This window comes from Hordeum vulgare, chromosome 5H, assembly GCF_904849725.1.
Source record: "Hordeum vulgare subsp. vulgare chromosome 5H, MorexV3_pseudomolecules_assembly, whole genome shotgun sequence".
Classification (NCBI taxonomy): domain Eukaryota; kingdom Viridiplantae; phylum Streptophyta; class Magnoliopsida; order Poales; family Poaceae; genus Hordeum; species Hordeum vulgare.
The window spans coordinates 60,414,407-60,431,936 of NC_058522.1; positions in this window are offsets into that span (position 1 = coordinate 60,414,407).

A 17,530-nucleotide genomic window follows, 5' to 3' on the forward strand; every position below is an offset into this window, starting at 1 on the left:
CACACTTAAGGTTCGACGTTGTTTTATGCGTATTTGAGTTATATGGTTGGTTACCGAATGTTGTTCGGAGTCCCGGATGAGATCACGGACGTCACGAGGGTTTCCGGAATGGTCCGGAAACGAAGATTGATATATAGGATGACCTCATTTGATTACCGGAAGGTTTTCCGAATTACCGGGAATGTACCGGGAATGACGAATGGGTTCCGGGAGTTCACCCGGGGGGGGGGGGGGAACCCACCCCGGGGAAGCCCATAGGCCTTGGGAGTGGCGCACCAGCCCTTAGTGGGCTGGTGGGACAGCCCAAGAGAGGCCTATGCGCATTGGGAAGAAAATCAAAGAGGAAAGGAAAAAAAGAGGGAGGTGGGAAAGGGAAGAAGGACCCCACCTTCCAAACCAAGTAGAATTCGGTTTGGGAGGGGGAGACCTTCCCCCTTGGCTCGGCTGACCCCCTTGGGAGTCCTTGGACCCCAAGGCAAGTCTCCCCCCCTCCTCCTATATATAGTGGGGTTTTAGGGCTGATTTGAGACAACTTTGCCACGGCAGCCCGACCACATATCTCCACGGTTTCACCTCTAGATCGCGTTTCTGCGGAGCTCGGGCGGAGCCCTGCTGAGACGAGATCATCACCAATCTCCGGAGCGCCGACACGCTACCGGAGAACTCTTCTACCTCTCCGTATATCTTGCTGGATCAAGAAGGCCGAGATCATCGTCGAGCTGTACGTGTGCTGAACATGGAGGTGCCGTCCGTTCGGCACTAGATTGTGGGACTGATCGCGGGACGGTTCGCGGGGCGGATCGAGGGACGTGAAGACGTTCCACTACATCAACCGCGTTCACTAATGCTTCTGCTGTACGGTCTACAAGGGTACGTAGATCACACATCCCCTCTCGTAGATGGACATCACCATGATAGGTCTTCGTGCGCGTAGGAAATTTTTTGTTTCCCATGCGACGTTCCCCAACAGTGGCATCATGAGCTAGGTTCATGCGTAGATGTCTTCTCGAGTAGAACACAAAAGTTTTTGTGGGCGGTGATGTTCGTTTTGCTGCCCTCCTTAGTCTTCTCTTGATTCCGCGGTATTGTTGGATCGAAGCGGCTCGGACCGACATTACTCGTACGCTTACGAGAGACTGGTTTCATCGCTACGAGTAACTCCGTTGCTCAAAGATGACCGGCGAGTGTCGGTTTCTCCAACTTTAGTTGAATCGGATTTGACCGAGGAGGTCCTTGAATGAGGTTAAATAGCAATTCATATATCTCCGTTGTGGTGTTTGCGTAAGTAAGATGCGATCCTACTAGATACCCATGGTCACCACGTAAAACATGCAAAAACAAAATTAGAGGACGTCTAACTTGTTTTTGCAGGGTATGCTTGTGATGTGATATGGCCAACGATGTGATGTAATATATTGCATGTATGAGATAATCATGTTGTAATAGATAATATCGACTTGCACGTCGATGGTACGGCAACCGGCAGGAGCCATAGGGTTGTCTTTATAACTAACGTTTGTGCTTGCAGATGCGTTTACTATTTTGCTAGGATGTAGATTTAGTAGTAATAGCATGAGTAGCACGACAACCCCGATGGCGACACGTTGATGGAGATCATGGTGTGGCGCCGGTGACAAGAAGATCGTGCCGGTGCTTTGGTGATGGAGATCAAGAGGCACGTGATGATGGCCATATCATGTCACTTATGAATTGCATGTGATGTTAATCCTTTTATGCACCTTATTTTGCTTAGAACGACGGTAGCATTATGAGGTGATCTCTCACTAAAATTTCAAGACGAAATTGTGTTCTCCCCGACTGTGCACCGTAGCTACAGTTCGTCGTTTCGAGACACCACGTGATGATCGGGTGTGATAGACTCAACGTTCACATACAACGGGTGCAAAACAGTTGCGCACGCGGAACACTCGGGTTAAGCTTGACGAGCCTAGCATGTGCAGACATGGCCTCGGAACACATGAGACCGAAAGGTCGATCATGAATCATATAGATGATATGATTAGCATAGCGATGCTTACCACTGAAACTATACTCAACTCACGTGATGATCGGACTTGAGCTAGTGTAAGTGGATCATGAACCACTCAAATGACTAGAGAGATGTACTTTTTGAGTGGGAGTTTAGCGAATAATTTTATTAAGTTAAACTCTAATTATCTTGAACATAGTCTAAGTCCACTTTGAATATATTTGTGTTGTAGATCATGGCTCACGCGACAGTCATCCTGAATTTTAATACGTTCCTAGAGAAAGCTAAGTTGAAAGATTATGGAAGCAACTTTGTAGACTGGGCTCGTAATCTTAAGCTAATCTTACAAGCTGGGAAGAAGGATTATGTCCTTAATGCTGCACTAGGAGATGAACCACCCGCTACGGCTGATCAGGATGTTAAGAACGCTTGGTTAGCACGTAAGGAGGACTACTCAATAGTTCAATGTGCAGTCTTGTATGGCTTAGAACCAGGACTTCAACGTCGCTTTGAGCATCATGGAGCATTTGAGATGTTCCAGGAGTTGAAGTTTATCTTTCAGAAGAACGCCTGGATCGAGAGGTATGAGACCTCCGATAAATTGTATGCTTGCAAGATGGAGGAGAACTCGTCTGTCAGTGAGCATGTGCTCAAAATGTCTGGGTACTCAAACCGTCTAGCTGAGCTGGGGATTGAACTCCCGCAAGAAGCTATCACTGACAGAATCCTTCAATCACTGCCGCCAAGCTATAAAGGCTTTGTGTTGAACTACAACATGCAAGGGATGAACAAGTCTCCCAGCGAGTTGTTTGCGATGCTGAAAGTCGCAGAGTCTGAACTCCGTAAAGAGCATCAAGTGTGGATGGTGAATAAGACCACTGGTTTCAAGAGAAACGGCAAAGGCAAGAAGGGTAAATCGAAGAAGAGCGGCAAGCCTGTTGCCAATCCGACGAAGAAACCCAAAGCTGGACCTAAGCCTGAAACAGAGTGTTACTATTGCAAGGGTATGGGTCACTCGAAGCGCAATTGCCCCAAGTATCTGGCTGATAAGAAGGCGGCCAAAGAAAAATCAGGTATATTTGATATACATGTTATTGATGTGTACTTAACCGGCTCTCGTAGTAGTGCCTGGGTATTCGATACCAGTTCTGTTGCTCATATTTGCAACTCAAAACAGGAACTGCGGAATAGACGAAGGCTGGCGAAAGATGAAGTGACGATGCGCGTGGGAAATGGTTCCAAGGTTGATGCAATCGCCGTCGGCACAGTCTCACTTCAGTTACCTTCAGGATTAGTTATGAACTTAAATCATTGTTATTTAGTGCCTGCGTTGAGCATGAACATTATATCTGGATCTTGTTTATTGCGAGACGGTTACTCGTTTAAGTCAGAGAATAATGGTTGTTCTATTTCTATGAGTAACATCTTTTATGGTCATGCACCCAATGTGAGAGGATTGTTCATATTGAATCTTGATAGTGATACACACGTACATAACATTGAGACCAAAAGAGTTAGAGTTAACAACGATAGCGCCATATTTTTGTGGCACTGCCGCTTAGGTCATATTGGTGTAAAACGCATGAAGAAACTCCATGCCGATGGACTTTTGGAGTCACTTGACTTTGATTCACTTGACACATGCGAACCATGCCTCATGGGCAAGATGACTAAAACTCCGTTCTCCGGAACAATGGAGCGTGCAAGTGACTTGTTGGAAATCATACATACCGATGTGTGTGGTCCGATGAGCGTAGAGGCACGCGGCGGATATCGTTATTTTCTCACCTTCACTGACGATTTGAGTAGATATGGTTATATCTACTTAATGAAGCACAAGTCTGAAACATTTGAAAAGTTCAAGCAATTTCAGAGTGAAGTTGAAAATCATCGTAACAGGAAGATCAAGTTCCTACGGTCTGATCATGGGGGTGAATATCTGAGTTTCGAGTTTGGTGCTCACTTAAGACAATGTGGAATTGTTTCACAGTTAACACCGCCTGGAACACCACAACGTAATGGTGTGTCCGAACGTTGTAATCGTACTTTATTAGAGATGGTGCGATCTATGATGTCTCTTACCGATTTGCCATTATCATTTTGGGGTTATGCATTAGAAACAGCTGCATTCACTTTAAATAGGGCACCATCAAAATCCGTTGAGACGACACCATATGAACCGTGGTATGGAAAAAGGCCAAAGTTGTCGTTTCTTAAAGTTTGGGGATGTGATGCTTATGTCAAAAAGCTTCAGCCTGAAAAGCCGGAACCCAAAGCGGAAAAGTGCATCTTCATAGGTTACCCAAAAGAGACAGTTGGGACACCTTCTATCTCAAATCCGAGGGCAAAGTGTTTGTTGCTAAAAACGGAGCTTTTCTCGAGAAGGAGTTTCTCTCGAGAGATTTGAGTGGGAGGAAGATAGAACTTGACGAGGTTGTCGAACCTCTCATCCCTCTGGATGGTGGCGCAGGGCAAGGGGAAACCTCTGTCGTTGCGACGCCGGTTGAGGAGGAAGTTAATGATGATGATCATGAAACTCGAGTTCAAGTTTTTGTCGAACCACGCAGGTCGAAGAGACCACGTGCTGCTCCAGAGTGGTACGGTAATCCCGTCTTATCAATCATGTTGTTAGACAACAATGAACCTGCAAATTATGAAGAAACAATGGTGGGCCCAGATTCCAACAAATGGCTAGAAGCCATGAAGTCCGAGATAGGATCCATGTATGAGAACAAAGTGTGGACTTTGGAGGTACTACCCGAGGGCCGCAAGGCTATTGAGAACAATGGATCTTTAAGAGGAAGACGGACGCTGACGGCAATGTGACCGTTTATAAAGCTCGACTTGTGGCAAAGGGTTTTTCACAAGTTCAAGGAGTTGACTACGATGAGTCATTCTCACCCGTAGCGATGCTTAAGTCCGTAAGAATCATGTTAGCAATAGCTGTATTTTTGATTATGAAATCTGGCAGATGGATGTCAAAACGGCGTTCCTTAACGGTTTCCTTAAGGAAGAGTTGTATATGATGCAACCCGAAGGTTTTGTCGATCCTAAGAATGCTAACAAGGTGTGCAAGCTCCCGCGATCCATTTATGGACTGGTGCAAGCATCTCGGAGTTGGAACAAACACTTTGATGAGGTGATCAAAGCATTTGGGTTTATATAAGTGGTTGGAGAATCTTGTATTTACAAGAAAGTGAGTGGGAGCTCTGTGGCGTTTCTAATATTATATGTGGATGACATATTGCTGATTGGAAACAACGTAGAGTTTTTGGAGAGCATAAAGGATTACTTGAATAAAAGTTTCTCTATGAAGGACCTAGGAGAAGCTGCTTACATTCTAGGCATTAAGATCTACAAGGATAGATCAAAACGCCTGATAGGACTTTCACAAAGCACATACCTTGATAAAGTTTTGAAGAGGTTAAAAATGGAACAGTCCAAGAAAGGGTTCTTGCCAGTTTTACAAGGTACGAGATTGAGTAAGACTCAGTGCCCAGCAACTGATGAAGATAGAGAGCATATGCACTCCATCCCCTATGCTTCAGCCATAGGTTCTATCATGTATGCAATGCTGTGCACTAGACCGGATGTTAGCCTAGCCATAAGTATGGCAGGTAGGTTCCAGAGTAATCCAGGAGTGGATCACTGGACGGCGGTCAAGAATATCCTGAAGTACCTGAAAAGGACTAAGGAGATGTTTCTCGTGTATGGAGGTGACGAAGAGCTCGCCGTAAAAGGTTACGTCGATGCAAGCTTTGACACAGATCCGGACGACTCTAAGTCGCAAACCGGATACATATTTATTCTTAATGGGGGTGCGGTAAGCTGGTGCAGTTCCAAGCAGAGCGTCGTAGCAGATTCTACATGTGAAGCGGAGTACATGGCTGCCTCGGAGGCAGCTAAGGAGGGTGTCTGGATGAAGCAATTCATGACGGATCTTGGAGTGGTGCGAAGCGCACTGAATCCAATAACCTTGTTCTGTGACAACACGGGTGCCATTGCCCTAGCAAAGGAACCACGGTTTCACAAGAAGTCCAGACACATCAAACGACGCTTCAACCTCATCCGCGACTACGTCGAAGGGGAGGACGTAAATATATGCAAAGTGCACATGGATCTAAATGTAGCAGACCCGCTGACTAAACCTCTTCCACGGGCAAAGCATGATCAACACCAGAACTGTATGGGTGTTAGATTTATTACAATGTAAATCGCATGATGATGTGAGGGCTAGATTATTGACTCTAGTGCAAGTGGGAGACTGTTGGAATTATGCCCTAGAGGCAATAATAAATATAGTTATTATTATAATTCCTGTATCAAGATAATCGTTTATTATCCATGCTATAATTGTATTGAATGAAGACTTATAAACATGCGTGGATACATAGACAAAACACTGTCCCTAGGAAGCCTCTAGTTGGCTAGCCAGTTGATCAACGATAGTCAGTGTCTTCTGATTATGAACAAGGTGTTGTTGCTTGATAACTGGATCACGTCATTAGGAGAATCACGTGATGGACTAGACCCAAACTAATAGACGTAGCATGTTGATCGTGTCATTTTATTGCTACTGTTTTCTGCGTGTCAAGTATTTATTCCTATGACCATGAGATCATATAACTTACTAACACTGGAGGAATACTTTGTGTGTATCAAACGTCGCAATGTAACTGGGTGACTATAAAGATGCTCTACAGGTATCTCCGAAGGTGTTCCTTAAGTTAGTATGGATCGAGACTGGGATTTGTCACTCCGTGTGACGGAGAGGTATCTCGGGGCCCACTCGGTAATACAACATCACACATAAGCCTTGCAAGCAATGTGACTTAATGTAAGTTGCGGGATCTTGTATTACGGAACGAGTAAAGAGACTTGCCGGTAAACGAGATTGAAATAGGTATACGGATACTGACGATCGAATCTCGGGCAAGTAACATACCGAAGGACAAAGGGAATGACATACGGGATTATATGAATCCTTGACACTGAGGTTCAAACGATAAGATCTTCGTACAATATGTAGGATCCAATATGGGCATCCAGGTCCCGCTATTGGATATTGACCGAGGAGTCTCTCGGGTCATGTCTACATAGTTCTCGAACCCGTAGGGTGTGCACACTTAAGGTTCGACGTTGTTTTATGCGTATTTGAGTTATATGGTTGGTTACCGAATGTTGTTCGGAGTCCCGGATGAGATCACGGACGTCACGAGGGTTTCCGGAATGGTCCGGAAACGAAGATTGATATATAGGATGACCTCATTTGATTACCGGAAGGTTTTCAGAATTACCGGGAATGTACCGGGAATGACGAATGGGTTCCGGGAGTTCACCGGGGGGGGGGGGGGGCAACCCACCCCGGGGAAGCCCATAGGCCTTGGGAGTGGCGCACCAGCCCTTAGTGGGCTGGTGGGACAGCCCAAGAGAGGCCTATGCGCATTGGGAAGAAAATCAAAGAGGAAAGGAAAAAAAAAGAGGGAGGTGGGAAAGGGAAGAAGGACTCCACCTTCCAAACCAAGTAGAATTCGGTTTGGGAGGGGGAGACCTTCCCCCTTGGCTCGGCCGACCCCCTTGGGAGTCCTTGGACCCCAAGGCAAGTCTCCCCCCTCCTCCTCCTATATATAGTGGGGTTTTAGGGCTGATTTGAGACAACTTTGCCACGGCAGCCCGACCACATATCTCCACGGTTTCACCTCTAGATCGCGTTTCTGCGGAGCTCGGGCGGAGCCCTGCTGAGACGAGATCATCACCAACCTCCGGAGCATCGTCACGCTGCCGGAGAACTCTTCTACCTTGCCGTCTCTCTTGCTGGATCAAGAAGGCCGGGATCATCGTCGAGCTGTACGTGTGCTTAACGCGGAGGTGCCGTCCGTTCGGCACTAGATCGTGGGACTGATCGCGGGACGGTTCGCGGGGCGGATCGAGGGACGTGAAGGCGTTCCACTACATCAACCGCGTTCACTAACGCTTCTGCTGTACGGTCTACAAGGGGACGTAGATCACACATCCCCTCTCGTAGATGGACATCACCATGATAGGTCTTCGTGCGCGTAGGAAAAAATTTGTTTCCCATGCGACGTTCCCCAACAGTTTCACGATGTTATCTTGTCAACTTTGGATGTTTTGTCTACGTTTTATATCTTTTTTGGGACTAACTTATTAACTCAGTGCCAAGTGTCAGTTCGTGTTTTTTCTGTGTTTTTGACTCTTTTCAGATCTGATTTTGGAACGGAGTCCAAATGGAATAAAATCCCCAAAATGATTTTTTTCTAGAATGGAAGAAGATCGGGAGGATTGAGGGCCAAGCAAGTGGGCCCACAGGGAGCCCACAAGCCCTGTTGCCGCGGCCACGGGGGAGGCCGCGGCAACCAAGCTTGTGCCCCCTGGCACTCCCCTGCCCTAGGTCTTTGGCCTATAAATTCCCTAAAAATCCAGAAAAAATCAGGGCATCCACGTAAACACTTTTCCGCCGCCGCAAGCTTCCGTTTCCGCGAGATCTCATCTGGAGACCCTTCCCGGTGCCCTGCCAGAGGGGACTTTGGAGTTGGAGGGCTTCTTCATCAACATCATCGCCCCTCCAATGACCCGTGAGTAGTTCACTTCAGACCTACGGGTCCGTAGTTAGTAGCTAGATGGCTTCTTCTCTCTCTTGGATCTTCAATACAAAGTTCCCCATGATCTTCATGGAGATCTATCCAATGTAATTCTCTTTTGTGGTGTGTTTGTCGAGATCCGATGAATTGTGGATTTGTGATCAAATTATCTATGATATATATTTTAGTCTTTGCTGATTTCTTATATGCATGATTTGATATCCTTGTAATGCTCTCCGAGTCTTGGGTTTTGTTTGGCCAACTAGATCTATGATTCTTGCAACGAGAGAACTGCTTGGTTTTGGGTTCATACTGTGTGGTGACCTTTCCCAGTGACAGAAGGGGCAGCAAGGCACACATCATGTTGTTGCCATCAAGGGTAATAAGATGGGCTTTGTCGTAGATATGAGATTGTCCATCTACATCATGTCATCTTGCTTAAGGCGTTACTCTGTTCTCATGAACTTAATACACTAGATGCATGCTGGATAGCGGTCGACGTGTGGAGTAATAGTAGTAGATGCAGAAAGTATCGGTCTACTTGTTTTGGACATTATGCCAATAGATATAATCATTGCCATAGATAACGTCACGACTTTGCGTGGTTCTATCAATTGCTCGACAGTAATTCTTTCACCCACCGTCTACTTGCTTTCATGAGAGAAGCCACTAGTGAACACTACGCCCCCCGGGTCTATTCACACCTATCGTTTCCACTTTCACTTTTACTTTGCTTTGTTTATTTGTTGCTTTCAGTTCTCACTTGGCTAACAATCTATAAGGGATTGACAACCCCTTCATAGCGTTGGGAGCAGGCTCTTTGTGTTTGTGTAGGTACTTGTGATATTCCTTCACTCGATCGATACCTTGGTTCTCAAAACTGAGGGAAATACTTACCACCGCTGTGCTACATCACCCTTTCCGCTTCGATGGAACACCAACGCAAGGCTCCAAGGCCACGGGGGAATCCTTTGCATATTTCCCTAGGAAGTCCCTAAAGGCGTAGCCGTAGCAGAAGGATTCCTGGTGCCGTTGCTGAGGAGAATCAAGACAAGAATAGTCTCCCGTCAGCACGCTTGTGTTTGGCGCCGTTGGAAGGTCTTTTGTTGCAGTAGCAGAAGTATTTCTGGCGCCGTTGCCGGGGAAGGAGAGATCTATCCAAGTAGGTCTCACAAACTCATCTCTTGCATTTACTTTTTTGCCAGTTGCCTCTCGTTTTCCTCTCCCCCACTTCACATTTGCCGTTTTCATTTGCATTTCTCCTTTGCCTTTTTCTTATGCCTTTTGCCTTTTTGCTGTCTTCCTTTGCCGTACTCTTTTGCCCGCTTCACTTGCTTAGTTTCTGCTCGTTTGTGTGTGGGATAGTCCATCAATGGCTAGACCCAATACTCCAAACGATACCCGTGATAACGAAGTTCTCAATTTCAGGCAAAATGAGGAAGAAAATTTAAAGGACGCTTGGTACCCGATTTGCAATGCTCAGAGTAGATCTACTCGTAAGCAGTCCACTACCGTCCTTCTTCGCAGTTTTCATGTTGGAATCTCTCCTTGGAATAGGTATATTCTTGATACCATCATAGGCGGGAATTTTTTTGGGAGCCATACTGTTGACTCCTATGGAGCTATCATGAATTTGGTAGGCTCACCCCCGCTCATGGTTAATGGAACTACCTTAACCTTGGAACACATGATGCAAAGGCTTGACGCTATTGAAAACAAAACTGCCATAGTTGAACTTGTTGAGGGTTTGGGAAGAAAGATCCACAATCAAATTACTCAGTACGGATCCAGAGTGGGAAATGTTTTGAAAAATTTAAGAGAGAAGGAACCTATAGTTAATGATTCTTCTAGAATTGGCAAATTAGAAGATGTCATAACCAACTTGGGTTCCACTTTTGCCGCTGTGCAATATACTCCAAATCTCACTCTCAAAAGGACCGTCAAGTCCGTTTTCGTTCCTAAAGCTAGTGGTGAGTCATGCAATAAACATGAAGATCTTAAGATGATAAATGATCACACTACTTATGGTTTGAGCACCAAGGATGACTATACGTGATTCCATCACCTTATGCCTAGCTAAGGGCGTTAAACAATAGCACTTGTTGGGAGGCAACCCAATGAATCTATCCTTTTTCTTTCTGTTTTGTGTTTTCCACACTTTCATAATTCTTCTATGATTGTGTTTTTTGTGTTTCTTTTTGCGTTTGTGCCAAGCAAAACCGTTATGATTAGTCTTGGGGATGATCGTTTGGTCATGCTGGAAAAGACAGAAACTTTCTGCTCACAAAAAGAATTATTTCTTACTGTAAGAGCTTTTGAGTTGATTCTTTTCGCTGCTGATTGCTACGAAAATTATTCACACTTTCGTAATTGTTCAGAATTTTTGAAGTACCAGAATTATACGAAGCATACAGATTGCTACAGACTGGTCTGTTGTTAATAGATTCTGTTTTCCTTGTGTTGGTTGCTTATTTTGATGAAACTATGGATAGCATCGGGGGGTATTAGCCATGGAGGATTGAAAATACAGTAACCCAACATCAACATAAGTAGAATTCAAGTTTGCTACAGTACCCCAAGATAAAGAGTGGCAAGAGCTCAAGCTTGGGGATGCCCAAGGCACCCCAAGATGATTCAAGGATGTCGTAAAAGGCTAAGCTTGGGGATGCCCCAGGAAGGCATCCCCTCTTCCGTCTTCAATCCATCGGTAACGTTACTTGGGGCTATATTTTTATTCACCACATGTTATGTGTTTTGCTTGGAGCGTCTTGTATCATAGGAGTCTTTTATTTTTCTTGTGTCACAATCATCCTTGCTGCACACCTAGAGAGAGATACATGCACTCACCATGATCTTGTGTCACAATCATCCTTGCTTCACTTATATCCTTTGGTAGACAATTCAGCTCACATGTGCTTCACTTATATCTTTTGAGCTAGTTGATTTTGCTCTATGTGCTTCACTTATATCTTTTAGAGCACGGCGGTGCATGGCTTGGTAGTTGATCTATGCTATGAAAGTAGTCTCAAAAGGGGTAGTTATCCAAAGGGATACGAAAACTTCCACCTTCATGTGCATTGAATAGTTAGAGAAGTTTGATTCATCTCAACTAGTTTTGAGTTGTGGTTATGGTCATATTAAAGTTATATTAGTAAGGTGTTGTGGATCTAGAAATACTTGTGTTGAAGTTAGTGATTCCCGTAACATGCACGTATGGTGAACCGCTATGTGATGAAGTCTGAGCATGATTAGTCTATTGATTGTCATCCTTTGTGTGGCGGTCGGGATCGCGCGATGGTTTATACCTACCAACCCTTCCCCTAGGAGTATGGGTTGAATGCTTTGTTTCGATTACTAATAAAACTTTTGCAACAAGTATATGAGTTCTTCATGACTAATGTTGAGTCCATGGTTTAGATGCACTTTCACCTTCCACCATCACTATCTTCTTTAGTGTCGTGCAACTTTCGCCGGTGCACAAAACCCACCATTAGCCTCCCTCAAAACAGCCACCATACCTACCTACTACGGCTTTTTCAAAGTCATTCTGAAGTATATTGCCATGCAACTACCACCATGACATGTGCCACCACGTCTACATTGCCATTGCATGATCGTAAGATAACTAGCATGATGTTTCCATTAATGTCCATGCCATGCTAGATCATTGTCACGGTACACTACCGAAGGCATTCCGTATAGAGTCATCGTTGCTCTAAGTTTTGAGTTGTAAGTGTGATGATCACCATTGATGGAGCATTGTCCCATGTGAGGAAATAAAAGAGGCCAAAGATGCCCACCAAAAAAAAGAGAGGCCAAAGAGCCCATCCAGAAAAATGAGAGAAAAAGAGAGAAGGGACAATGCTACCACCTTTCCACACTTGTGCATATTAAGCACCATGATCTTCATGATTGAGAGTCTCTCGTTTTGTCACCACCATATAGCTAGTGGGAAATTTCATTATATAACTTGGCTTGTATATTCCAATGATAGGCTTCCTCCAATTTTCCTTAGGTCTTCGTGAGCAAGCAAGTTGGATGCACACCCACTAGTTTTCTTTAAGAGCTTTCACATACTCTTAGCTCTAGTGCATCATTTGTATGGCAATCCCTACTCATTCACATTGATATCTATTGATGAGCATCTCCACAGCTCATTGATATGCCTAGTTAATGTGACCATCTTCTCCTTGTTTGTCTTGCAACCTCCACCACACTCCACACCACTTACAGTGCTAAAACCATGGCTCACGCTCATGAGCCATGGGGCCCGATCATATATAACCTTGTACTACTATCCCTATCTATCCTTATATTTTGTAAGCATACTCTGTGTATTTCTTTTCAGCTCGGCCCTATAAATAATAAAACTGATCTTTTTTGGTCCTTGCACATCTTTCTCGTGTTGTTTTCTATCTCATAAATTGTCCAAGGTGGTTCCTCCCACATACAATACAGTTCGGCTTTGGACCAGGGGCTCGGATCTATAGACGAGCCCATGTTCAAGTCCATTGTTTGTTCGGCATCTTGGATATTCTGTTATATGCACATGCTTCGAATCATGACTTTGGTTAGTGATTGGGTTGCCTAGCTCCTGTGCTTGTGAGTTATGTTCGCTTTGTTTAGCTAAAGAGTGTAAAAGGAGAACCAATGTGATTGTGCTTCCAGCCTGGATGGTTAAGCGCCTCAGTGGAGGAAGCCAAAAATCAGCCGTCATGATAAGCGCAAACAAGTCATCTATCCGAAGACATGGTAAAATTAATGCACCATTAGTGGTGAAGTCATGATAAACGATGGGTCCTTTTTAAAAGGATCAAGGTATTAGAAGGGAAACTTCGGCTAGGCCAATCTCCACTACATCGGGGGCTAGTTCAACTACCCCCAAATTTAAAGCTCCTATGACTAAGTGAAAGGAATTAAACCATTATGGTCTGATTTCCTTGTTCATCTCAGCACACAAATGACCACTATGGTTCTGAGACGCTCGCTAAGGATTTACTAAGAGAAGATCCCGCGTAGTTTCTACAAGGGGACATAAGCCGATGACCGAACACTTCTATACAAATATACAGTCATGAAGGAGGTGAATATAAACACATCGGATGAAAACCAAACCAAAAAATCAAAATTTGTTTACAAAAGTCTCCCTCGGCATACCAAGGGACCTACTAAAAGTACAACTTGGTTTTTGAGCATTGGGTCTCAATCTGTTTTGTGCCCTTCAAGACCTTGGCCAGATAGTGCTCGGCACTCTCGCTCCCTAGCGGGCTGATATTCGAATAATGTGCCATTGGTGACGCATACGCCCGTTGAGCACCCTCAAGACAGGTCGACCTCTTCTAGTTGACGGCATGGGGCTAGCTTCGCGCAACCTATTCAACAAGTCGAAGAAGCTGTTGGGAATTGGCCGGGACGGCCACATGTTGATGCGGAGGTCCCACATAACAGGACCCGCCATGCGGAATATCTCCGTCCGCTGCTTCATTTGATTGTTCACCCGCGACGGATGCTCGGGCGACTGGAACTGATGTCGGAATAACTTCTTGGTTGGCACGTCAGGGCGGTCGGCATAATGGACGCACGCGTCCGTGATATGTTACCAATGTATCTATAATTTTTTATTGTTCCATGCTATAATATTATCATTCTAGGATTTTTTTTGGGTGTTTATATAGCAATTACTAATATTTTTTAGCACTAACCTATTGACCCAGTGCCTAATGCGAGTTGCTGTTTTTTGCATGTTTTTTGCTTTTTAGGTTTACAGTATGAAACAAAATCCAATTGCCCCGAAACTTTTTTCTGGAGCAAAAGAAGACCTGAAAGCATTAGGAGGAGACGAGGCGCTGCACGAGGGAGGCAACACACAATAGGGTGTGCCTAGGGTGGTCGTGCCCTAATGTGTGCTAACCCCCCCCCCCTCTTTCTCCCCTGGCGCAACTCTTCGTCCTATAAATTCTCAAATACCCCCAAAACGCTATAGAGCCAACCGAAACACTTTTTGAGCCGCCGCAAGTCTTCGTTCCACCGTGAGGCCATCTCGAGCCCTTTTCCGATCCCTTTCCGAAGGGTGGTCGATCAAGGAGGACCTCTGCATCAACCTTGCTGCTCCCATGGTGATGTGTGAGTAGTTTACCACAGAACTACGAGTTCATATCTAGTACCTATATGGCTATATATCTCTCTTGATCTTAAATACAATGATCATCGCATCTTCGCTTTGATCTATTCGATGTAATCCTATTGTGCGGTTAGTTTGTTGGGATCCAATGAATTGTGGGTTTACGTTCAAATTATTCATGATAAAGATTTGAGTCTTCTCTGAAATCTAATTATGATTCTAATTTTCTTGATTATCATTGCTTTGTAAATCTCTCTGATCTACTGAAATGCTTAGCCAACTAGATTGATCTTTCCTTAGTGAGACGGTGCGTTGTATTGGGTTCAATCTTACGGATTTATATATCCCAGTGGAAAAACGGGACAAGATACGTCTTTGTATTGCTGCTACTAAGAATAAAATGATGGGATTGATTCATATTGATCGAGTTCTCTTTGTCTACATCATGTCAATGTTCTCCAAACATTACTGTGTTTGTCATGAAGTTAATACGTAGAGGGGCAAGCATAGAAGCGCTCTTCAAGTGGAGTAATAGTAATAGGTGCCGAAAGGAGTTGGCCTATTTTCTTATGAACGTAATGCCTATATACATATGATCGTTGTCATGAATATCACATAACTATGTGCTTTTCTATCAATTTCCCAATAGTAATTTTCTTACCCATCATATGCCTACTACATGAGAGATGTCATTAGGGAAAACTACGGCCCCCGGGTCTATTTACTTATAAGTTTACAAATGCTACAATTCCTCGCTGCCATAATTTACATTTTATTTACTTTTCTCTTTGCAACTTTTATCTACACACTTTACTTGCTTGCAAATAACGACACAAGGGAATTGGCAACCCTTTTGGCCGCGTCGGGTGCAAGTGTTTGTTTCTTTTGTGTGCAGTCGCTGAAGACAGGGGCGGGTTGTTACTCATGTTCGTTCGATAAACCTTGGTTATGTACTAACGGAAATACTTACCTATATTGTGATGCATCATCCATCCTCTTCATGGAAAACCCAACACAGATCACAAGAACTAGGAAGGATTTCTGGCGTCGTTGCCGGAGAGTAACATCAACCTACTATCAAGTAACTTCCCACAAAGTATTGATACATCTCCAACTTATTCATATTTTTTTATTCTTCCATGCTATTATATTATCATTCTGGGATACTTTTCGGGTGTTAATTTACCAATTAATAATATTTTTTAGCACAAACCTATTAACCCAGTGTCCAGTGCGAGTTGCTGATTTCTGCATGTTTTTTGCTTTTCAGGTTTGTAGTACCAAACGAAGTCCAATTGCCACGAAACTTTAATATGATTTTTTCTAGACCAAAGGAAGACCTGGAAGCTTTAGGAGGAAACGAGAGGCCTCATGAGGGAAGCACGAGCCAACATGGCGCGTCCGAGGGGGGGGGGGGGGTAGGTCTCGCCCTGTTGGCTCGAGCCCCCCTCGGTTGCCTCCTAGTTCCAATCTCTGGCCTATAAATTCACATATATTCCAGAAACCCTAGAGAGCCACCCAAAACACCTTTTCCACCTCCACAAGCTTCTCTTCCATCGTGTGCCCATCTGGAGCCCTGCTGTGTTGCACTGTCGGAGGGGGTCGATCACAGAGGGCCTCTACGTCATCCTTGGTGCTCCATTGGTGATGTGTGAGTAGTTCACCACAGACCTACGAGTCCGTAGTTAGTACCTAGATGGTTATATGTCTCTCCTGATCTTCAATACAATGATAATCGTATCTTCACTTTGATATATCCGATGTGATTCTTTTGTGCGGTGCATTTGTTGGGATCTGATGAATTGTGGGTTTATGTTCAGATTATTCATGAAAAATATTTGAGTCTTCTCTGAATTATATTATGATTCTTATGTGCGTGATCATCATAGCTTCGTAAATCCCCCTGATCTATTGATTTGCTTTGGCCAAGTAGATTGATCTTTCTTCAGTCAAAGGGGTGAGTTGTAGTGGGTTCGATCTGACAGGATTCTATATTCGAGTGACACAAGGGGACAAGATATGTCTTTGTATTTTTGCCACTAAGAATAAAATGATGGGGTTAGTTCATATTAATTGGATTCTCTTTGTCTATATGATGTCATTGTTCTCCAACCATTAACCTATTTTACTTAAAACTCTAGATGCATGTAGGATAACGTGGGTGGAGTAATAGTAATAGGTGAAGGCAGGAGTTGACCTATTTGCATATGAACGTGACACCTATATACACATGATCATTGTTGTGAATATCACATAACTATGCTCTTTTCTATCAATTGGCCAATAGTAATTGGTTTGCCTAGTGTATTCTTATTTTAATGAGAGACGCCCTGATGATCCACAAGTATAGGGGATCAATTGTAGTCCTTTCGATAAGTAAGAGTATCGAACCCAACGAGGAGCAGAAGGCTCTGATAAATGGTTTTCAGCAAGGTAATAACTGCAAGCACTGAAAGTAGCGGTAACAAGTGATGGTGTAGTGAGGTGAAACGTAGCAAGCGAAAAGTAACAAGTAACAAGTAGTAGCAATGGTGCAGCAAGTGGCCCAATCCATTTTGTAGCAAGGGACAAGCCTGAACAAAGTCTTATAGGAGGAAAAACGAGCCCGAGGACACATGGGAATTTCTGTCATTCCAGTTTCATCATGTTCATATGATTTGCGTTCGTTACTTTGATAGTTTGATATGTGGGTGGACCGGCGCTTGGGTACTGCCCTTACTTGGACAAGCATCCCACTTATGATTAACCTCTCTTGCAAGCATCCGCAACTACAAATGAAGAATTATGACAACGTCTAACCATAGCATTAAACTAGTGGAT